Genomic DNA, 24,139 nt, shown 5'->3' on the forward strand with positions numbered 1-24,139 from the left:
ATAGTTCCCATTGCAGGCCAATTGCCCAATGCAAGTTTGAGCTTCCTGGGAAATTGCCATGCAATCCTTAGCTGGAGATTTCCTGGGAGTGGTGGGAGCTCAGAAGTTACAGGCTAGTACTTACAGCACAGAAACAGGCCATTATTGCCAAGGCTGTGTTTGAGTCAGCCTTGGTTCAGCTGATCGCAATTCAAACGTCACTCTGGGGCTTGAACATTTGACATTGTTATGACCGGTTCCTGAGCAAGGTCCCCCCAATTTGTTAACTTCCCAAATGAGACCCCAATTTTGTTACGCTCCCAGGTGAGGAGGAATGAGTTGGCCCCCCTTCTTTATTCAACCCCCTCGGTTTGTTGCAACACAGTTAATTTAAACAGGATTCCTTCCCTCATGGGTACCTTTTCCCGGTCCAAATCTATGTATTTTTTAGAAGAGGCCAATTTAACTGGGCTTTATTAAGTTAAAGAAAGTAAGTTTATTAGTTATTAAAAACCAAGAAAAATAATAAAAATGCAACTCACATACACACAGATCATAAATGAGAAGTTAAGAGTCCAAATAAAAGCTAAAGAAAAAAGAATCAGATTTTGGCTTATCCGTGAGGTATAGATGGAGATACGTTGTAGCTGTTAAGTTGGGTGATTCCGGTAGAGATGACTTTGGTAGTTTCGCAGTTAGTTTGGAGACACTTAGTTCTGCAGGGCAATTGAAAGGCTATCCTATTTCCTTTAGATTGTGGCTTCTGCTGAGCTTTGCCTCCAGCAACAGAGAGAGAAGGAGAGATCTTTTGCCTGCAAGCTGCAGGCGGGTGACTGACCTGTTCTTCTGCTTGCTGTCACACACAGTCACACACCAGCACACCAGCTTTTTAACTGATTCTCCCTGTGTATTCTTGAAGGAAATAAGCTATGATTCACACCCAGAATCCATGTTCTTTTCACCTCGGACCATTTACACATTCTGAGATATAAATCAACAGGAGACGGATTTCGGATGTCTGCTGAGACATGCAAATCAGTCTTTTGTCTCGACAACCATGGGAGATTAAAGTTTAGTCTTTTGCATCTTTCATATCACCCTTTCAAGTGTTTCTGTTTGAAGCAGGCCATCACACCTTTCAGGTGTGACATTCCATGTCCTCTCAGGACCAGTGGGTCAAGTATAATCCAAATAGGGATCTTCCAGAAAGTGGTCACTTTACATAATCTGCCATTTTTTGCTCTTTGTCTTTACTTGTATTTCTTTTTTTAAAAAAAACACACAGGTTTTCCTTAAAAAGTTCAAATTGCCCATAGGTAATTGGTACCGTCAGTCTGCTGTCATAATAACATAGATTGATGCTTCAGTGCATTACAGATGGAGTAATCGGGGCGGCACCTTGCGGATGAGGTATTCAATCAAAATCACATCGGCTTAGGTCGATGTAAGAGGCAGCATTTGAAGAATAGGGAGTCCTCCCAGAGCTCAGGCCAACAAATGTACCTCAGTCAAAGGCACCAAAAATCCATACAGGATAACTAATTATTCATCTCATTTTCTGTCTCTGAGGGCTATCTGTGTGCAATTGGCTGCTGCTTTTGATCAACACAACAGCACTTCAAAAGTAATGAATGAACAGTATGAAATGTCCTTGAAACATGCTAATGCACAATCTAAATTAAATTCCTTTCTTTATATAATTCCCAATTGGAGTAATTTGTTTGATCCAGACTCTGGGATTCAGCTGAGCTAGTGGAAAGAATAGCTCCCGCCTAAATGTGATAAATATGTTGGTGCTGTTGTCTTGCTCCTGTTTTGATCTGTTGTGTCCTCCTAGTCAGCATTTTGGAAGTGATGGTGGTGGGCTTGTGTCTAGTGGGGTCCAGGAATGGACAAGAAATGCCTAATCTTGTCTAGTTCCAGGGAGACGCAAAACATTGTTGAAAATAGATATGTGCGATTGGTGGTTCAGCCACATATTGAGACAATCAATGTATCTTCTTGCAACTAGTACAGGGGGAAGTGTGCAAGTCTGCAAGGCGGAGAGATCATTCTTTTGTAGGCACAATAGGAGAAAGAATAATGCAGTGTTTACACAAAACCCAGTATCCTGGTGCATTTTGAGGAACAGACAGTTTATATTTCTGGCCAGATCTGTGCTTTGTTTTTAAGCTAGGTTTATGCAAATACAGATGTAAATTTGCTGTGTACAAATACTTGTCAGACAGTATTATCTTAAATAAGAGTTTTGTTTAAAAATTAAGTCAGTTAGCAGAGGTAACAGGCTGGATGTTAAGGTTGGTGATGGGGAGGCTGTAGTTGGGGGGCAGGAGTGGGTGGCAAGGGGAGGGGTGTTTTTTGGGATGTTCTTTGAGTTCAGGAAATCTGGATGTGTGGGTTCCTAAACATCTTTAAGCCTTTCTCTGTGGATTGTTACCCGCCCCTAGTCAGCCTGATTGATGGGCTGACTGGCTGTCGGGTGGGGAATTCTGTAGAATAAGGCCAAAGCTGAGCTGAGCTCAGAGCAAGTAGGTCTAGCGAAGGGGTGCAGGAGATTGTGGGGGGATTGGGGCAGGAACGGTGCAGCTCAGGGGGTTTCAGATCACCGCGGGAGATTCAGCATGGGGTAGGGGCTATGCTCTGATAATAGGCAATGGCCCAGCCGCTTGAGGGGAGAAGATAGTGGTGAGGGGGAGCACCCAACCCAAGCCCACCTATTTATGCGGGTTAAAATTACCCCTGTAGTTTTGCTGGTTTGATTGCCTCAGTTCTAGTTTTGATTCCGATTCAAGATCTATTGGAAAAAACTGCACAACACTGAAAAGTCAAAAAAGGATAATTTTACAGGGAGTCGATTCCAGGCAAAGGGGTCAAGGTGAGGTAGGTCCAGCCAGCATGCTGTTAGGGTGGCAGTTCCAAGATTTTGATAAGGGAGGAAGGTGATATAGTTCCAAGCCAGGATGATGTGTGACTTGCAGGGGAATTTGCTGGTGATAGTGTTCTCAAACCTCTGCTGTCCTTGTCCTTCTAGGCAGTGGGTTTGGAGGTTCTGACGAAGGAGCTTGGAGAGCTGCTGCAGTGCTTGCCCTCCAGTGTTATGGGATGGGGGAAGGGGTGGGGCAGTGATTTTTGCCTCATGGTTTACAATGTGAACTGATAATAACATAACATAATAGTACTCCTAAGGATGGCAACACAGGTCAGAAAGTGCCAAAGACACATGAAACAAAATGATAGCTGTAAATGGATACATTTGATTTTTAAATTCACACGCAGTGCACTGACATCAGATTTGAGTGTTATGAATAGGGTTTTATGGAGAACTTATCCCAGCAAAATGATCCTTTGAAAGAGAAACACATCGAGGAATGGCAAGGCAATATAACCATGCAGTTTCTTTCGGTGTTATGTCTAGGCTGCTTCTTTCCCCTCTTAGAGCCATAGTTCAAATCTGCTGATACTGATGATAATCTCTTCTCTCTGCCAGCTGTGAAGAGCCAAGTGAAATGAGTTGGGGCAATCCCAATCCAGTTGGCAGTAGGTGAGAGTCCAGAGTTTGACACAAATTGGTACTAACTTGGCAGACTTACTTAAACAGGTCACTGAGGTGTCACATGGCTGCTGTAGTACTGGCAAGGGATAGTCAGCTTTAAGCTACATGCTAGATTGGATCTGGGAATACTTGATACTAACACTGGGTACTAATGTGAAATCAAATTACCATTCTCCAATATTGACCTCAATATGTTTCGTTATCTTGCTAGTTTCATTGACTTGCTGCCATTAATCCATATTATTTATGCTTTATACAATCTTGAATGTTGTTGGTATAGGAAGCTTGTGCAACAACCTCACACCCATTGCTTTGAGTATTTCTATTTTTTCTGTTGCAGTGTTCGCCTTCTGCATTTATTCTCCATCTACAGATTTTTAAGCCATTGGCATGTAGATTTTTTTCAATTGATCTCAGGGTGTTGTCAAATTTGGCAATTATTGTTCCTCATTGGTTGCCTTGACAACCTGTCATTTGCTCCTTCCCTGTAGCTGGGTCAAAATCCTGGAACTCCCTCCCAAACAGCACTGCGGGTGTGCCCACATCACATGGACTGCAGTGATTCAAGAAGGTGGCTCACCATCACCTTCTCAACGGCAATTAGAGATGGGCAATAAAAATGCTAACTTTGTCAAAGACACCCACATCCTGTTAAAGAATAAAAAGAAACGGAGTAGTTTTCTGGATCCCTAAAAGACAACCATGCAGTGTGGCAGTGGAGTGATTTTATCTGTTTGCTTGTATGGAGGGTAGACACTAAATACAGACAGCTTTCTGGGTTGTAACCTCTGAGCATTCTTGGGACTAGACTGGATAATGGTGGGAATTTATTCATCAGTGGATTAGCAAATTTTGATAGCACAACAACAGTTTTCATGGTAATTTTTTCATTACAAATTAGCATATTTATTCAATTCACTTCGCAATTTACTATGGTGGGATTTAAACTCATGGCTGGCAAAATTTGATAGCCTCTGAAAACAAACGGAAGGATCATGCTGCACGATTGAACTGTTGCTTCTGATGCAATCAGCTCACAGATTTTGTGTTGCCTGTTCACTCAGATGATTGTAGGTAGTATGCAGCCCAGCACTAAATGAGCTGTTCAGTGGTTGTTTGCCACTGCAGCGGCCCAAGTTCATCCAAGGCTAGTCTCATTTAAGGCCAGCCTGGACCTTTTAAAGGGAAAGTGAACTCTGGCTGGAGCACGAGCTGGAAATGGCTGGGAAAGAGTGACTGATCTTTAAGAAGTGTGATTAATGGCATAGCAGTGGAGAGAGAGAGTGCACCAAGGTTTACAGACGCTGCACTGGACGCCTTGCTGTAGGAGGTGGAGGGGAGGAGAGATGTGATCTATCTACGAGGGACCAGGAAACCCTCCAGACAGACATTGTGAATGCAGTGAGACCAGGTAGACATCAGAGTCAATGCCAGCAGCAGTCTAGCCCCAGTGACCTGGGTGCAGTGTTGTAAGAAGTTCAATGATCTCACATAAGTGGTCAAGGTCAGTGAATGCACCTTCAAATACAACATCCTAGCAACTGCATCATTAGCCTCAGAGACTGCTCAATTCACTACACCCTTCTTCACTCACCTATCACCAATTTCTATCAATCATGGCTCATAGCTCACATTCATTGCTTCACCTCAACCTCACACACTTAGCATTGCGGCAAGCCTCATACCCACATCTTGCAGCTTGCACGTACTTCCTGCCATTCAACTATGACAGCCACAACACCAAAACACCTCACATGACTCTCACTGACACACTTTCCCCTCTCTTGCAGAATAAGGTGGTGCACAAAAAAAAAATGGCAGCAGGAGCTAACTGGTGGGGAACAGGCACAGCTGCATGCCCTTATGTCGTGTTTTTTAATAATCTTTAGAATGATCGACCTAAATGGAGTTGGTGTATTTGGTGACCGCTTTGGCGCCTTCAGAGATGGTGTGTTTGGTCAGTTCCCATGGCAGCATGAGATGGACGGCGCTCTGGATCTCCCTGACCGAGATGGTGTGGCGCTTGTTGTAGTGAATGAGGTGCGAGGCATCAGAGGTAATGCGCTCGAAAATGTCAACAATGAAGGAATTCATAACACTCATGGCCTTGGATGAGATCCTGGTGGATGGGTGGACCTGGGTCAGCACCCTTTACACGTAAGTGGAATAGATCTGCTTGCGAGATTACCTCCACTTCTTGGGTGGCTTCTTGGTGACTTTAGTCAGCAACTGCATCGACGCCTTGCAGGATGCCCTTAGCTGCAGCCGCCATCTCAGGTATTCCACTCAGCTTGGACCAACTCAGGTCAGGAGATGGTGCTCATCATTATTGGAGTGGTCATTGGACTGAGGCCACAGTCAGAGGTGGGGCTGAAGCAATCAAAGATGACGGTCAGCTCGTACCTAATTCTCATTCTCACATCCCATTTGCCCCACATCACATAACTTTCATAACCCTCCTTGTTCCTTTCAGATACCCAACAACTACAGCCTGGCAATGGTGGAAGACGGGGTAGAAGAGCTGGAAGACAGTGATGAAGAAGAAACACTGTCACTCTCTGTCACACACACAGCCACCAGCTCAGATACTAACACTGCCCATGCTTTAGAGGATAGCTTAGACACAGAGTCTACATGTACTGAGTTACTGGACACAACTGGGCTGCAACCAGGGCAGGGGCAAAGGTGCACAGGTGCCAGTTCGCTGAAAGTGAAGTCGCACACATGTCCTGCTGCAAAGGACTCAAATGAGGGCTTTGGTGGATCAGCCAGCAGAAGTATTGTAATGGGTATGCACTCTGAAATGCTTGGTGCTTTGTGAGACCTGCTGAAAGCCTGTCTGCGCTTTCGAGGAGCATGGAGCAGTTTGCCTCCAAGTTGGCACAGGGGCTTTGTGCAGAGCTGGGTGCTATCCTCTCCAAGGAAGTGGTGGCCTGCTCCATGAGAACAATGTGGACCCAACAGTGATGCAGTGCTCGATGGCCAAATCCTCAATTCCCATTGCAGCACAAGCATTGGCCACCTGACCTTGTACCCTCTGGTTTGTTGTGGTGGTTCAAATGCAGGTGGCACAACAACTGCTGCAGAATGAAGAAGCAATGACTACCACAGGGATACCAAGCAAATGCGGGATAAGCTGTGTATAGTTTCACACCATCTTGCCTTTGAGGGAGTGGAATCCCTTCCAGTTGTAGTACACCTCAGACTTGAGACTCAGCAACCGCAGGGCGATATGCATGCAGTCAATGGCACCCTGCACCATGAGAAAGCCTGCAATATTCATGAAACTGTGCACTCACTCCACTTGCTTTTCTCTGGCACGACAGAATGAAATATATTCAACTATCTTTTCAAAGACATTCAGTTACGTCCCTCATGTAACAGTGAATGGCAAACTGAAAGATGTTATTAGGCTCATCTTCTCAAGCCTAGAAGGAGCCAGACGCATAAAAATTCATGGCCACGCTCACCTTCATAGCCAGAGACAACGCCACCCTCACTTTGCTCTAAGGCTGCAACAAGTGCCAGATTTTAGTGACCACCTCTGTAGTGAAGCAGAGATATCTGACGTACTGTTCATTACTGAGGTTGATGTAGAGGAATTGTCTTCTGAAGACACTGGGTGAATATGGCCTCTTCCCTTCTCCTCCCACTTCCCGAACCTTGTCCTCCCCTGCGTCACCTCTGCTCATTCTCCCTGTCATAATGCAGGCCAAGTAGGATGGAAACTACAGCACCCATGCCTAGGGACAAATGGTCTGTGCAGAATCCTTGAAGTCAGGACCAAGTCCTTCAGTACCTGCTGCACCACTCCCTGCAGAATTCACAAATTTGCAGATGACACCAAAATAGGTGGGAAAGTGAGTTGCAATGAAGAAAAAAGAAATTTACAAATGGATATGGACAGGTTAGGTGAATGGGCCAAAATTTGGCAGATGGAGTTTAACGGGGATAAGTATGAGGTTATCGATTTTGGTTGGAATAATAAAAAGGTGGCATATTATTTAAATGGAGATAAGCTTCAGGATGCTTCAGTGCAGAGGGATCTGTGTATCCTCGTGCTTGAATCGCTGAAAGCTAGTATGCAGGTACAGCAGGTAATAAGGAAGGCAAATGGAATTTTGGCATTTATTGCTAAAGGAAAAGAGTATAAAAATAGGGAAGTGTTGTTGCAGCTGTCCAAGGCATTGGTGAGACCGCGCCTGGAGTACAGTGCACAGTTTTGGTCCCCTTACTTGAGGAAAGATGTAGCTGCATTGGAGGCGGTTCAGAGGAGGTTCACTAGATTGATTCCAGAGATGTGGGGCTTGTCTTATGAGGAGAGATTGAGCAATTTAGGCCTATACTCGCTAGGGTTTAGAAGGATGAGAGGAGATCTAATTGAGGTGTAACAGATACTAAAGGGGATGGACAAAGTAGACGTGGAGTGGATGTTTCCATTTGTGGGGCATTCTAGAATGAGAGGCCATAGTTTTAGGCTAAGGGGTGGTAGATTTAAATGAGAAGATGAGGAGGAATTACTTTTCTCAAAGGGTCGTGAATCTATGGAATTCACTACCTCAGGGTGCAGTGGATGCCGGGACGCTAAATAAATTTAAGGAGGAGATAGACAGATTTTTAATTAGTAACGGGTTGAAAGGTTATGGGGAGAGGGCGGGAAATTGGAGTTGAGGCCGAAATGAGATCAGCCATGATCGTATTAAATGGCAGGGCAGGCTCGAGGGGCTGAATTGCCTACTCCTGCTCCTAGTTCTTATGTTCTTATGAACAACAGTATAAAGTACCAAACACCTCTACAAACTCAGCAAGAGCCTGCAGATACTAATAAGCAACTAACCTTAAATAGCACAGCTGGAGGACATTCCTGCTGCTGAATTCATGTCAAACTGTGTGAGATTAAGAGAGGCCATTAGCTGGAGTGCTAGGCACCAGAATGACAAAACTGGGGCCATCAGCAATACAGGCTGATTTGATGTTGCAATCTGCCGACTCTGCATACTTCTAGGGTACACTCCCAGCACTCATGCTAATACTCTCACCAAAAGCACAGCTTGCACCATAAGTGTGCATGTGCTGCAGATGCCATTTTGGAACCAATCTGTAGTGGCAAAAATGCAGAATTAAGTTTTGCAGCACAATTTCTTGACTAGTACCATAACTGCACTACAATACCTGTACCACTAATAAGGAAAGCTCCAGTCTTTAGAAGATAATTTCATTGGTCTGGCTGTGCACTTATTGGCTATAGGCTTTTGTGTGTATTTTTTTGCCTAACAATAGACTGTTTGGGGAGGGAACATTGGAAGGATGGTTCCAAACCATAATAGCACCCCTGAAGATTGTTACACAAATCAGAAAGACATGATTAAAAAAAAGATGGCTATAAACAGGCACTATGTGTATGCTGCTTATTACATTTACACATACTACATTGAAATTAGTGTAATGAGATTTCAGTGTTATAAATGGGAATTTACTGAACACTGGTCTACTAATATTAAGGCAGTACATGTAATGTTTAGCCCCAGATTTAAAAAATAGAATATACAGCACAGAAATAGATATTCAGTTTATCTAATCTGTGCTAGTGTTCATACTCCACGAGTTTTCCCCAATTCTACTGCAAGTTCTCAGATTTCCAGCTTATCTTTCTATTCTCTTTTCTCTCATGTGCTTTGGCATCGACCCAACAATGTGGAAAATTGCCCAGGTATGTCTTGTCCACAAAAAGCAGATCAAATCCAACCTGGCCAATTACTGCCCCAGCGGTCTACTCCCATCTGCAAAGTGATGGAAAGTGGCATCAGCAGTGCTATCAAGTGGCACTTACTCAGCAATAACCTGTTCACTGATGCTCCTTTTGGGTTCTGCCAGGGCCACTCAGCTCCTGACTTCCCAAACATAAACAAAAGAGCCGAACTCAAGAAGTGAGGTGAGAGTGACTGCCCTTGACATCAAGGCAGCATTTGACAGAGTGTGGCATCAAGGATCCCTAGCAAAACTGAAATCAATGGGAATTTGGAAGAAAACTCTCCACTGGTTGGAGTCATACCCAGCATAAAGGAAGATGGTTGCAGTTGTTGGAGGTCAGTCATCACAGCCCCAAGACATCGCTGCAGGAGTTCCTCAGTGTCCCAGGTTCAACCATCTTCAGCTGACCTTCATTCCATTCATAAGGTCAGAGGTGGGGATGATCATTGATGATTGCAGTGTTTGGTACCATTTGTTACTCCTCCGACACTGAAGCAATCCGTGTCCGTATGCAGCAAGAACTGGACAACATTCAGGCTTGGGCTGATAAACGGTAAGTAATGTTCGCACCATAGAAGTGCCAGGCAATGACCATCTTCAACCAGAGAGAATCTAACATCTCCCTTTGACATTCAATGGCATTACCATCATTGAATCCCCAACTATCAACATCCTGGAGGTTACCATTGCTAAGAAACTGAACTGAACCAGCAAGTAAATGCTGTGGCTACAAGAACAGGACAAAGGCTGGGATTTCTGTGGAGAGTAACTGACCTGCTGACTCTCCAAGGCCTGTGCACTACCTACAAGGCACAAGTCAGGATAGTGTTGGAATACTCTCCAGTTGTCTTTATGAGGGAAACTCCAACAACACTTAAGAAGCTCGACACTATCCAGGACAAAGCAGTTCCCTTGAGTGACACCCAATGCGCCACATTCAACATTCACTCTCTTCACCACTGATGTACAGTCACAGCAATGTGTATCTACAAAATGCACTGCAGCAGTTTGCCAAGCCACCTTCGACTCCACACATTCCAAGCCTGTGATCTCTTCCATCTAGAAGGACAAGGGCACAGATGCATGGGAACACCACCACATGCAAGTACCCCTCCAAGCCACATACCATCCTAACTTGGAACCATATCGCCATTCTTTCACTGTCACTGGGTCAAAAGCATGGAAGCCCCTTCCTGACAGCACTGTGGGTGTACCTACACCAGTTGGACTGTAGCGGTTCACCATCAACTTCTCAAGGGAATTAGGGATGGGCAAAAAATGCTGACCTTGTCAGCGACACACACATTTCATGAAAGAATAAAAGAAGTACTCATCTAGTTTCCTTTTGAAAGCATCTAAACTATTTACCTCAACCGAGTCCTGTGGTAGCATGTTCTGTGTTCTAACCATTCTCTGAGTTAAGAAACTCCTCATTATTTCCCTATTGGATTTAGTACCAACTATTTTGTATTTATGGGCCCTGGTTTGGGATTCTCCCAAAAGTCTCCACATTTACCCTGTCCAACTCTTTCATAATTTTAAAGTCTCTATTAGGTCACCTTTAAGTCTTCTCTTTTATAAAGAAAGAATCACCAACCTTGTCAATCTTTCCCAATATCTGGAATCTTTATGATGGAATCCCTGTGAACCTTTATTGCACCTTCTCCAATGCTTCTTATTTACACTATGGTGACCAGAACTGTGCGCAGTACTCTTAAGCATGGCCTGACCAGGGACCTATACAAATTTGACATAACTTCACTTCTTGCAAATATACCCCTAGAAATAAATCTCAACTCTAATTTTCTGAGAATCTTAGATTCTTGTATTTATTTGCCTTTTAGAGCCTACTGGTAGAAACCTGGTTTTAAGCACTGCAACTGTAATCCCCAGTTGCAAGATGGAGAGATAGAAATTAGGACTGTAAAGTTGATTCATCTCCAAGTGGCGGCAAAGCTGAATCTAGTTTCAAACTTCTGAAATTAAATAAAAGTCTCTTTTTCTAAGCTGATGACTAGTTGCTATAGATTAGTCATAGGGTAAAGGAAGAAAAGTGGTTTCATGTGAGTTCCTGTCATGTTACTACTTCTATAAACGAGCATTTTTATGGCGCTTGAATTAGTCACGTAAAACTCTTTGACTATACCTCCTGTTTGGGATCTTAAAAGAAGAATCAGTGCAAAAAAATTTCTTAAATAGATCACAATACTAATTATTTCATTAGCTCAAAAAAAAAATATTGCAGCCAGTAAATGACAGTATAAGTTTAAGGTACTTTCAGGACTGGAGTTGGAAAAAAAGTACTAAGTGTCCGAAGGGGCGTAGCTGCACATAGAGAGATGCTTGTCCCAAATATCACATCACCCTGTTAGTCATTTGCCTTGGAGTTACATTGCTCAGCATTGAGTCACTTAGAAAAGATTAGTGCCAGGACAAATTGTGCCAGCAGATCACAGGGGTGAAACTTCAGATGACTGTCCAACAATAGTGGGAAACCTGAGCAATTGTTCAGCCACCAGCGTCCAAAAGATTTGATATATTTTGTAGAGTCAGCCCAAGGATGAGAGGCTTATACTGCAAGATTGCTCTATGGGATTTCTCGCCACCCCCCCAAAAGTAAATACTAGGTTTAGTTCTGCTCATTCAGACATAGCCACCTTTGCACATAATCATTTGGAAGTTAGGTGAGGGAATTTATTTATATATATTTATTCCAGCTCTTATATAAATATTTAAACCACTGATGGGACTTGTACTGTAGGCTCTTGTCAAATGTAGGTTCTGCAAATATTCTGACAACCAGTCCCAATTGTTTGCCATGCTGCTAATGTATGGCATAGCAAATATTTATAAATGTTCGAAGTAAACATGTGGCCCAGATTTTGCATTGGCAATGACAATGCAGGTTTTCAACATACATCATCATTGCACGGTGGAGAGGTCCAGCAAATTCCAGAGTGTGGAAAGGTGTGTATATCCATAAGCTATGGTGGGCCAATTTCCAATGCTTCGGAGTATCAGTCATCAACCTGCAGATTAAAACGATAGACATGTTTTATGAGAATTTGAGCTGATTGCCTACTAACGACGAATTATTCTGACTGAAAAATTTTAGGACTGGTATTTTGAGATGATAAGAGCTTCCTCTCACTTTGCAAATATTCAATGAAGATACCAGTGCCAGAGTGGAACTTTCAAGATGGCTGTCGGACACAGGTAGATTTTTCAACTGTCTTCAAACTTAATTATATCAGACTTATAAAATGTTCAAATGAATTTAACAAGATCTGTAAATGTTTTAGTGAAAATGATATTTTAGGATGGCTTATCACACTTTTTAAATGTTTTTTTAAAATGATTTATCTTGCTTTTTTAAAATAAGCATTAATTTATGATTAATTTAAATGATTCTGATTGAATTTATCTCATTTTTTAAAACATGCATAAATTTATGATCCTAACCAAATTAATCTGATTTAATCTTTTGTTCCAATTACTTTTTTGACATGACAGACGCTGTAGCTTGGTTTTGACAGATTCTATGGGAGCAGCTCCCAGGCACTCCACCACATGATTTGTACTTTCTGCCCACACGACAGTAGGGCCACACTGAGGCATACCCCATGAACGAATCCTCCCCGCTTAGAATTTAAATTCTCACCGCTACCAGCGCTTTAGTGAGTTTGTAGATTTGTCTGATGTCAGCAGCAAGCACTGTCACCTTGCCACTGACTACAAATTCCCAAGCTCTTGCCTTTCATTCAAAAAATGGACAAACATAAAACTATGCTTTTCTATTCATCTTGCAATTTGTTCCTTGGCTTTCGCTTTACTTGTGAGGTGCTCACTAAATCAACACTAATTGTCAGCAAGAACTGGATAATGCAGCAGATTATAAAGCTACCTTTTCCCCTCTAAGCTTAAATCTAGCCCAGATTTATGATCTATGAGTCTTCTTTGTCAGCAATAAAGGTCATAAATAAACTGGATGAGGGAAGAAAAGTCAGAAAACTCTGGAATTCCCTCACCTCTCTGCTTCTCTCTCTCCCTCCTCCTTTAAGAAATGCCTTAAAATCTACTTCTTTGACCAAGCTTTTGGTTATCCGCCCTAATATCTTATGTGGCTCGGTTTCATATTTTGTTAGACAACGCTAAATGCCTTGGGACATTTTGCAACATTTAAAATGCTATTGAAATACAAGTTGTTCTTTGTATAAAAAGAAACTGAAAAGTCAGGAAAGGAGGGGAAGAAAATTAAAGCAAAGCAAAACCAGTTTACTTCTCCAGGATTGCCTTCAAAATATATGTAATTTCTGTAGGAAAGGCTGCCTAGGCCAGAATAAATAATGTGCTCCTGAAATCACACCACTCAAAATTCTTCTCTATGCTTTTCATTGCCCACGTTAGTTCGTTTATTTTAAAATTGAGTTACAATTGAGCACAGATAACAATGTCAGATGGTTTGTTAAGTGTTCATCTGGTTTTGACTTTCAGATCTTAGATTTTACTCAAACTTCAATTTAAAAGTTGTAATGGCAGTTGAGACTGATAATGTGGCGAACATCGTTGCATCACATCACAATGCGCTGTTCGATTCTTAAACTTGGATTCATCTTACGAATATAATTCAACGTGGTGACAACACTAAGACAGAATTAAGGCATTCTAGTGAACATGGCAGGATGTGGTATGATGGAGATCCATACCCTGTATATTGGATTGGCAGGATGATGGTTCTTCTCCAAATGGGTTATCTGGAGGGAGGAACCAAGAAGCAACACAAGCACATTCCAAAGTCAGTTTCTTGATTTAAAAGAAAGCTTTTCATGTCAAGCAGCCAATGTCAACAGCAAGCATCTCAAGGCTAGGTGTAGGAAACATTAGTTGCAGAATCAAACTCACTGTATCTTGTTCCAAGTATGTGCCTTAGGGGCTGCTTAGTTCAGCTGGCTAGATGGCTAGCACACGGTTCAGAATAATGTCAACAGTGTGGGTTTGATTCCCATTCCAGCTGAGGTCGACTTGGGACCTGCCACTCTGCCCGAGAAGACAATAGCAAGCCATCACTCACAAAAACCGCCAAGAAAAACAGTGTAGGATGAAGCATCAACAGAAAATGAGCCAAGGACCTGCCTTTGGCCAGAGCACACATGATGATATGTGCCTCAGTCCTAATTTTAGAAGATCACCCCTTGCGTGACCAAATATGATATTTTTCCCGATAGACATCCTGAGTGAAATTCCTAATTTAGTGTGAAATTAGGGGCAGAATCGCCCCAGATTTGCACTAAGTGCAGTAGCGGGAGGGTAAAACGTTGTTTACCCTCCTTCCCCATTACAGCCCTCATCCTGCAACCTCTTGACTGAGGCTATTTCTCTCCCTTCCCCAAGCAAGCCCTAGCCCTGCAGCCATTGAATAGCTACCCACATATGGCTGATCTGGTCGGTAGAGACCTGCCGTGTGCCCCTCTAAAAGTGAGGTGGTGCTGTCTGTGAAGCCTGGCGCTGATGACTGTGAGTTTTGACCTAAACAAAGTAGGCAAACAAACCTTGAAGTCCCAAGTGAAGCGCAGCCTGCCAGGTGCAAGTCGCTTATGTGCTGTTGTGAAACATGTTGCTGTGTTTTCCCGCCAATGTGGGTGGACAATCCAGCTGGGGGGGTTGGGGGGAGGAGGGGGTGGCGGAGGGGGGGGCGGGGGTGGATGATTCCGGCAGGCAGGCCTAATAATGATATGCTTATGCATTACAATGAGGTTCCCAACATCTGATGATGGAGAATGTGGGCCACCATCGGTGGGCTGAGCGAACGATTGCGAACTGGTTTCACGCCATTGTGAAACCGATCATGCCATCGAACACACCCGATGCCAGTGGGCATGAAAAATCCCAGCCTAGGCGATGGGAGTTGTAAATACCAATCTCACTTCACCTAACAGACAAAAGATGGAGATACTTTAATTCATTTATTCTGGGCTGCATGCAAACTCAGATGCCAGGGGTGAAAAGGTTGGGTAGATTTTCCCTTTAGGGGCAGCTGAACAGTGGAGCAGGCTGGCTGCCCAGCCATGCTGGCAGTGAACAAACCCAAGCCATTTCACTGCACAGGTCTTATTTAAATAGAACCGCCAAGCTGCTTGCTCCTCACTCGTTTGGGTCTACACAATATCCGAGGGCCTCCACCAGCGACATGATAGATCCTTGATGACCAGGGTGATATCATAGAGCAGGGGGAGTGTGGGACATCAATGGCCCAGTTTAATTCTGTTGGGCCCAGAGAAACGCTTCTGCTCCTTCTGGCCCCACAGAAATAACTTAAAATATAGGAAGGATGTGATTGCAGTGGAGGGGGTGCAGAGGAGATTCACCAGGATGTTGCCTTGGATGAAACATTTATGTTATGAAGAGAGGTTGGATAGACTTGGGTTGTTTTCGTTGGAGCAGAGAAGACTGAGGGGTGACCTGATTGAGGTGTACAAGATTATGAGGGGCATGGACAGGGTGGATAGGGAGCAGCTGTTCCCCTTAGTTGAAGGGTCAGTCACATGGGGGCATAAGTTCAAGGTGAGGGGCAGGAGGTTTAGTGGGGATGTGAGGAAAACTTTTTTACCCAGAGGGTGGTGATGGTCTGGAATGCAGTGCCTGGGAGGGTGTTGGAGGCGGGTTGCCTCACATCCTTTAAAAAGTACCTGGATGAGCACTTGGCACAACATAACATTCAAGGCTATGGGCCAAGTGCTGGTAAATGGGATTAGGTAGGTAGGTCAGGTGTTTCTCACGTGTTAATGCAGACTTGATGGGCCGAAGAGCCTCTTCTGCACTGTGATTCTGTGCCTTTAATTTTGTGCCCTTTGATTGTAGCGACAGTTGTTGGAATAAAGTAGTTGCAGCTCTGCCCAGTTTTGTCCTAAAATGACATCCAGTCTTCTATGCAGGTTATTGGACAATATTAACATTAATATTATCCTAATTTGGATATTAAATAGGCCTACTGCTTGAAACAGGTGGGCACTTCAGCTGCCCAGTGGTAAATCCTTTTAAAGCTGCTGCCAGCCAGAGTGTTGGCACTAATGTTGGCGATAAGCATTTTAACCTCATTTTGAGAGCACAACAGCGTCATCAGTGCTATTTGATTAAGTTATAATCAGCTTAGTATTGTTCAAACCCATAGTGCTTTACAGCATCACCAATGATTGTGACTTCATATTGTATCTAGCTGTCAGGGAAAATAAGGAAAAATTACAAGGCTGTATCCTTTGTTTGGTTTTCTTTCAAGAGCATAAAGTCGGAAATGAAAGCTAATGTTTTTTGAATGGATTTGCCATTCCAAGATCCTGCAATTGGAAACAGATTGTCGAAATGAATGCCTAACACCTGCAAATCTTCCTATCATCCTTCTACATAATCCTACCCTTATGCAGACCATTTCCTGATAGGGCACCGGGAACCTTGTAATACTATCATGTTTCTTAACAAATTGAAGGGTTTGACATTTGAAAACTGGTTACAGCCTAAAATATCTGTCCCAAAAATAGAAATGAATGATTTATTTGGAGTAAGGTATCAATTGTAAGATCTTTATAACCATCCCTCAAAGCATAATGTTTGCTTTTGGCAGAGCAGGTTGAGCAGTAGGTGAAAGCACAGATTGAAAAAGATGTTTGATGTGCTAATTAAAAATAAGTTAGTTAAACAAATAAAATGACCAGCCTCCATATGCTTTGGGTGACAGATCGAATATATACATAACCTTTCAACCCAGCAACTTTTGTTCTCTGGTTAGCATCTACCTATTGTACAGGATGGAATAGAATGCCTTAAGGGGGCCAATTTTCAAACGCATCTGTATTCATTTTTGTCACTGTAATTGCTCATTTCAGTTGCAAATAGTGATCATTAGAGCTACAGTCTACTCCTTAAACTGTTATTTGTACTGTGGGTACTTAAATGTACAGAATAAGTGATGCAAAATTAGATTAAATAGACAAAACTGCAGCTGAGAGAATAAACCATGGCTGTGTCTATTGGCTAAATCTGAAGCTTACTCTCAGTGGGGAGCCACTCTTTTATGCTGGAGCCATTTTCATACAATCATACAGCACAAAAGGGGGCCATTCGGCCCTTTATGCCTTTGCTCTGTGTTGTTCCCATAGCCTTGCAATCAGCTTTTCAAGTATCTATCCAATTACCTTTTGAAACTTGCTCTCGAATCTGCTTCCCATATCTTCCTCACCAATGAATTTCAGATCAGAACAACTTCATACACATTTTGTTTTGTTTTATTCTTTAACCTCCTCATAAGTTTGAACATCTCTATTAAATCTCTCCTTTAGCCTTCTCTGCTCTAAAAGAAACAATCCCAGCTTTTATCTCTTGAAAAATAAATAACATTGCATTGATGACTTTAAAATTATGCAATTCAGTAATACAAATAGTCTTTTGGTAGTACAGAATTTGAGTACTGCTGAAAAAAGACACATACTGTCGAAGCGTTTTGCACTCATCAGGACAGATTTGCAAGAAGACCTATTGTTGCTATGGAGAATGCACCAGGGAACAGTTAACTGCCAAGCTTTTGTTTAAATTCAAACCGGGCAGGTTGATTTTGATTGGCCAACGCATTGCCATGGGGAGTGAATTAGGGAATAGCTGTCCCCCAAGCTTTTGTTTAGTTGAAAAAGATGCAGTGTGTGGACATGCTCCTTTTGTTTGCAAGGGCCCTGTGTGTGGATATATGTAGCTTCTAGCATGTGTAAGTGAACCACACTGCAAGCCCAACTGATAAACTTAAATCGGTTGTCACTGTAATTCTTACCACAATCAGGATTGTTTAGTAAGTGCTGTCCTATTGCAGAATCAGATTTAATGCTGGGCACTATGGGCAGGGCTCCCCCCCCCCCCCCCCCCCCCAATCGGGGGCAAAGCTGAAGGGCGGGTGCGCACAGGCGCGCTTTCGATCGGCGCCCCCAATTGGGGGCGCGACGCAATTTTACGTGGGCAGGCCAATTAAGGCCCACCCAGCATGATGTCCGCGCAGAAGCGCTGTGCGCTTCCTGTGCGGGCGGGGGGAATCCCAAAATCGAGAGTGTGCTCTTTCGCGCATGCGCATGAAAGAGCGCACTCATCTCCCTGATGCTAAGTGCAGCCTCAGGGAGATCGGCTCTAAATATAAAAAAGATAAAAATAGAAAAATAAAATTTCCCTAACATGTCCCCTCATGTGACATTGTCACATGAGTTGGGACATGTCCATAATTTTTACAAACGCTCTATTAAAATTTTAAAAATCTACATGAAACCTCATCCCGCCTGTGGATGAGGTTTCATGCCTTTTCTAATTCCCGCCGGGGCTCCTGGCCTGCCGCTAACCTTAAGGTTGGATGGGCAGGTCCACTAATTAGTTTAATTACTCTGTCAATAGCCTCAATTGGCAATTGACAGGTCGGCGGGCGTGCAGCTGATTTTGCTGTGCCCCTGCCTACTGGAAAATTTTAATGGGACGCGGTGATGTCAGGAGTTCCACCCAACGTCACCGTGCGTCATTTTATGCATCGGTGAGCGGGCCCCGCCCCCCGCTCGCCAACAGGAAAATCCTGCCCTATATTTTGAGCTTTGCAAGCATGGGCTGGTTGGGTATGGTCAGTACTTTGCCTGTTGTGAACAACCAAAGCGACATGCTATGTGACATGACCCACAAGTCATTGGGATATATGGTCTACATACTAAGCATCACACTGGAACTGGAATTCAAATACCACAGTACACATTTGTGTGTTAGGCAGGACATTTTTTCGGCTTGAGTAAGCATCCTGTTAATACATCTGGTATTTTAATGTCCACACATTGCATCTTTTCAACTAAACAAAAGCTTGGGGGACAGCCATTCCCTGGTTCATTCCCCGTGGCAATGCCTTAACCAATCAGAATCAACCTGCCTAGTTTGAATTTAAACAAAAGCTTGGCAGTTAACTTGCCTCTGGTGCATTCTCCATGGCAACGCCTCTACCAATCAGAGTCCACTTGCAAACCAATCAACACTCTCTTCTCATGCAGCATACATTGTTGTTCCCTTTACAATTGGCACTCTTGTGAACTGTCCTGATGAGTGCAAGATGAAAAGTTTTGAAAGCAAGTCTCTTTTCTCAACAATACTCAAATTCGATTATATTCATCTATGCAGATTAAAAGAATCATAGATTATTTTGACCTGGATACTAAAAATTATAGTAGCTACAATTATTTGGGCTTGGGGCTAGGCACAGGAAATACTTGAGCAGTGGGACAGGGTAGATCCACCTACAGAACAAAAGGGTAATTATCACAACAGTGCTTTAGACCCCAGACTTCCTGTGAATAACGGCAAGGGAGATCAGATAGTAGAAATAGAAAATAGAACAAATAGAAAACTACTAACAGACACAGAGCACCAACATCAGCTCAGGTTTACATAGAACACAATACATGTACAAAGCTACAAAGGTATTGTTTCTCTGTTTCTCTCTCTGCATTTTCTTTATGCTTCTCTGGTTTTCTGTGCCTCTTTTTGCCTTTCATGTCTCTATTCCTCTTTTCCCTCTCTTTCCATTTCTTAGGGCAGGATTTTCCAGCCCCACCCACTGCTGGGATCGTCCAGTCCTGCCAAATGTCAATGGACTTTTTGACTGGGCCGCCGAATCTCCTGCAGTGGGTCCCGCCACAACGGGGCCAGAAAATCCCGGCCTTTGCCTCTTCCGATTTTATTTTTCCAAGTTTGGATCTGACCTTTTTATTTTGACGCTTGCTCCTCAGAAGGTGGCAACTCATGCTGCACTACAGTTCCATAAGAACCCATAGGCCTCCAGTATTTCACACAATCAGAATTTCTTCAGGTGTGCACTAAGACGGTGGGACGCTGGAAGAGCCAGAATTGAGGCCTGCAGGATGAAGGTCTTGTTGGGTGCAGAGCATCTGCCCAAAGTAAACAAGGTCAGAGTGTAAGAAGGGGTGGGGGGGGGTGGGAGGAGGAGGTAGGGACTTCCTACCTAACAGAGATGCCACAATGCCATAAGGCAGAAGTAGGGCCTGAATAGAGGTTCAGGCCTGGACCTCAAAAGAGAAAAGCTATTAAAAAAATTATTTCAAAATAGTTTCCTTGCAAAATGGGGCACTGCAAGTATTAGTTTGTTCATTGTCATCATAGCCTTAGTGGGGCCATGGCATTGTCTTGCCTCTTCGTTGGCCTTCTTCAAGTCTCCCTCAGTCCATGTCGCTACGTTGTCCACCCACCTGGTTTTTCTTCTTCCTGTTTTGCTTTTACCCTCAATTTACTCTTCTATGTTGCCAGGATAGGCTGTTTCCAATGCCCATACTGGCTAACTTTCTCTCCCTAGCTGGACTTAGCAACCCAGTTGATTCCTGAACTTCTACTCTTGCTCTAACCCACTCATTTGTCTTTCTGTCCATCCAGCTGATTGTAAGCACCTTCTGCCATTCCCACATTTCAAAAGCTGTTATCCTCCTCTCATCCTCTTTCTTCAGAGTCCCACTTTCACATCCATAGAATGCAACACACCACACTAGTGACTGTACTATAAGACCAAAAGACATAGGAGCAGATGTAGGCCATTCAGCACATCGAGTCTGCTCCGCCATTCAATGAGGTCAAGGCTGATCTGATAATCCTCAACTCCACTTTCCAGCCTTTTCCCCATAACCCTTGATTCCCTTACTGATTAAAAATCAGTCTATCTGCCTTGAATCTACAAAATGACCCAACCTCTACAGCCCTCTGTGGTAAAGAATTCCACAGATTAACTACCCTCTGAGAGAAGAAATTCCTCCTTATCTTTGTCTTCAATGGGCGACCCCTTACTCTGAGATTATGCCCTCTGATCCTAGACTCTCCCACAAGGGGAAACAACCTCTCAGCATCTACCCTGTCAAGCCCCCTAAGAATCTTATATGTTTCAATAAGGTCACCTCTCATTCTTCTGTACTCCAAGGAGTACAGGCCTAGATGTTTTTCAGTGTCACGCTGATGCTTTTGGACTTCCAAACACTACTTAAATCACTGGCCACACCTCTTGTTGTAGCTGATCTAACCTGGATTTAAATCTTGGATGTAATTTTGGTGTTTATCATTGGGCCAAGGTACTTGAATTTGTCCATTGCCCGGACTATCTAAGTGCTTCCAATTTGAATTTTCCATTGCCATTTAGAGCCATAATGCTGGTCTTTGCCTCATTTATGTTCAGTCCAAAAGACTCACTGTAGGGATCTCAAAAGTTATTTCCCAAGGCAGGGGAGGCTGAATCGTGCCCTAAGACCTAAATATCTGCTAAAACCTGAAGCATGTGGGACAATGTGGGTACTCGAGTGAAGTGGACACCTGCCATTCTCATGAAAGTGAGGGGGCCTTTCCCTAGCTCCACAAACCATGGCAGGAGTCAGAAGCAGATGCTCCATGCTGATAATAAGCCCTCCTCCCCAAGGATCTGTAGCTCTTATATACCTTGCTCTTTGGCCTTGAAATTAGTTTTGTAAGTATAAGCAAAAAAGAAAATGTCAGAACAAACAGCTTGAATGAACGAGCATTAAAACAGCAGACAAAGAAATTAGATAAGAATTATTCATTCATTTATTAATAGTCACAGACTGGAATTTCAAAGCGTATGCATCTCAGACTTACTGGGTTCATATTTTGAAAAATATTGATCACCTTTGCGAGTTATTATACATGGCCTGAGCAGTTGGATTCAAGGGGCAGAATTTCTGATTCACATCGGAGGTGGGACCGGTGGCGGGAGGGCTGGGAAATTGGCCTGCAGTGGGGCGTGCTGGTTTTCTGATAAGTTCCCGCTTCCAGGCCATTTTAAAAGTGGATGACGGGGGATGTGTGATGGTGGGTAGCCAATTAAGGCCTTTAAAGGCCCTATTAAGGGAATTGGGAAGACACCAAGCGGAATTTTCCAGGCAGACAGTGGCAGCCAGTGTTAATCACATTATTCACATGCTTGAGGTAAAAATGAGCCTGAAGTCAACCTGTACTTTAGGACAGGTTTATTTCCAAAATTGCAGAGTAAGTCTACAGGCTCTTCTACCTTCCCCCACCACCCAGTGTGAATGCCCTTTTATACTCTAGTAATGAGGCCCTAATGGCTCCCCAATTGGAGTCAGCTGTTTTTAATTACCAATTTAAAGCACGTACTATATTGCAGCACAATTTCAACATTAAGAACCAGCACTCAAAATAATTCCTGGAAGCCTCTCTGGGCCTATGTCCGTGAGATTGCTACAGCTGAAACTGCAGGCTGGTCAGTGGAGAGGTTCTCCCTCCAAAGTAGCAGTCTGGCAGCTGCCTTCAGCGGGTGCCTTCATCTTGAGCTGCGCCCTTGCTCTCTTACCTGTTTCAGCAGCTCCCACTTCCTACTGGCTCGCCAGCCTCAGGAGCCTGCCTGCCATCCTTAACTGGACAGCAAGGACATGCCCTGGCCACACTGATTGGCCAGTTATTCAAAACTTGCACAGGGCATCAGGCACCAACACAATGTGGAGTTGGGCCCTGGAAATGGTTCCAACATCAGGGCTCATGCCCCCAAAACAAAAATCTCGCCCCAGGTTTTTGAAGCTTTCTAACGGTATTAAATTACAAAAACATACACTGTTAAGCATTTTATAATTAACATTGCTGATAGAGTATTAGATCTTTCATAATGTACCAGTTTGAGCGCCTTAGCTGACTAATGTTTCTAAAATGCTTGTATGATGCAACAAATATCCCATCCCTCCCCTTACCACCCCTGCATACAGTACAACATCAAAGGAATATGCATTGCCAAAACTTCACACACTTAGCAGCATTTTTTGATTGCTAGAAAACGATACAATTACGGCATACATGATGACAGTTTCTATCGCCAGTCATTTTTACACCAAGGTTAAACAATCTAGTGTAATAATAGGGTTACACCCAGTGATCTAACTTAGAATATCTAAAACTATCCAGCTCTACTTAAACAACAAAATGACAAACATTTCATGCCCACACTTAAAGGACAGTACAGCGATCACTAGAGAACCTGAAAAAAGGTCTTCATATAATTTCTGAGTCTGGACAATCAAAGAATAATGATTCTATTAACATCATAACAGGAAGACAGAATTACTTCTGCAGGGAGGATCAAAGTCAAAGAATGTGATGAATAGATTCAGGTGTTCAACCATATTCATGATGCTTTGACATGCCTTCAACTTTGACCCTCCTAAAATCATTCAAAACTGCGATTATTGATTTAACAAACAGTTAAAATGTTTCACAATCCATAGTCTTAGCTGCGTGGTTTGCTTGAGCTAAAAATGGGATATGATTCTATGTATAAAATACTTGCAGGCTGCATGTCTAGCCTGTTACATGTAACGCTCCACAATGGCAAGTTGTACAGCTGGATTTCTTTACAAAAGTAAGCCTTTTCCTTTCCACATCGTGGTTCCCAAGAATACATCTGACTCCACTTAGATCAGTATTCGATAGTGACTATTGCTGCTAAATGATTAGAAAGTGGAAATAAATAGACTCTATACATACTGTGTTCATTTCTGTCAATAAAATGCTTTCAACTGTCAGTTCCTGTTAAATAAACATTCTGCAGGCCAGATCACACGTGTTTACAGTCCAGATAATACAGAACCATATTCCTTACAATTTCCTACATGAATTCTTGCCTTGCATGTAGTTTCCCTACAAGACGTTATAGATAGAATGAATTCTAACAATAATGGCACGAAGTGTCCAGACAGGAAAAAATGAGTTTAGCCAAACAGAAAACCGATCCTGGGGGATTCAGTCTGATTAAATGTGGGAGTGATTTTGCTGGAATAATAA

This window comes from Cetorhinus maximus, chromosome 17, assembly GCF_964194155.1.
Source record: "Cetorhinus maximus chromosome 17, sCetMax3.hap1.1, whole genome shotgun sequence".
Taxonomy (NCBI): Eukaryota; Metazoa; Chordata; class Chondrichthyes; order Lamniformes; family Cetorhinidae; genus Cetorhinus; species Cetorhinus maximus.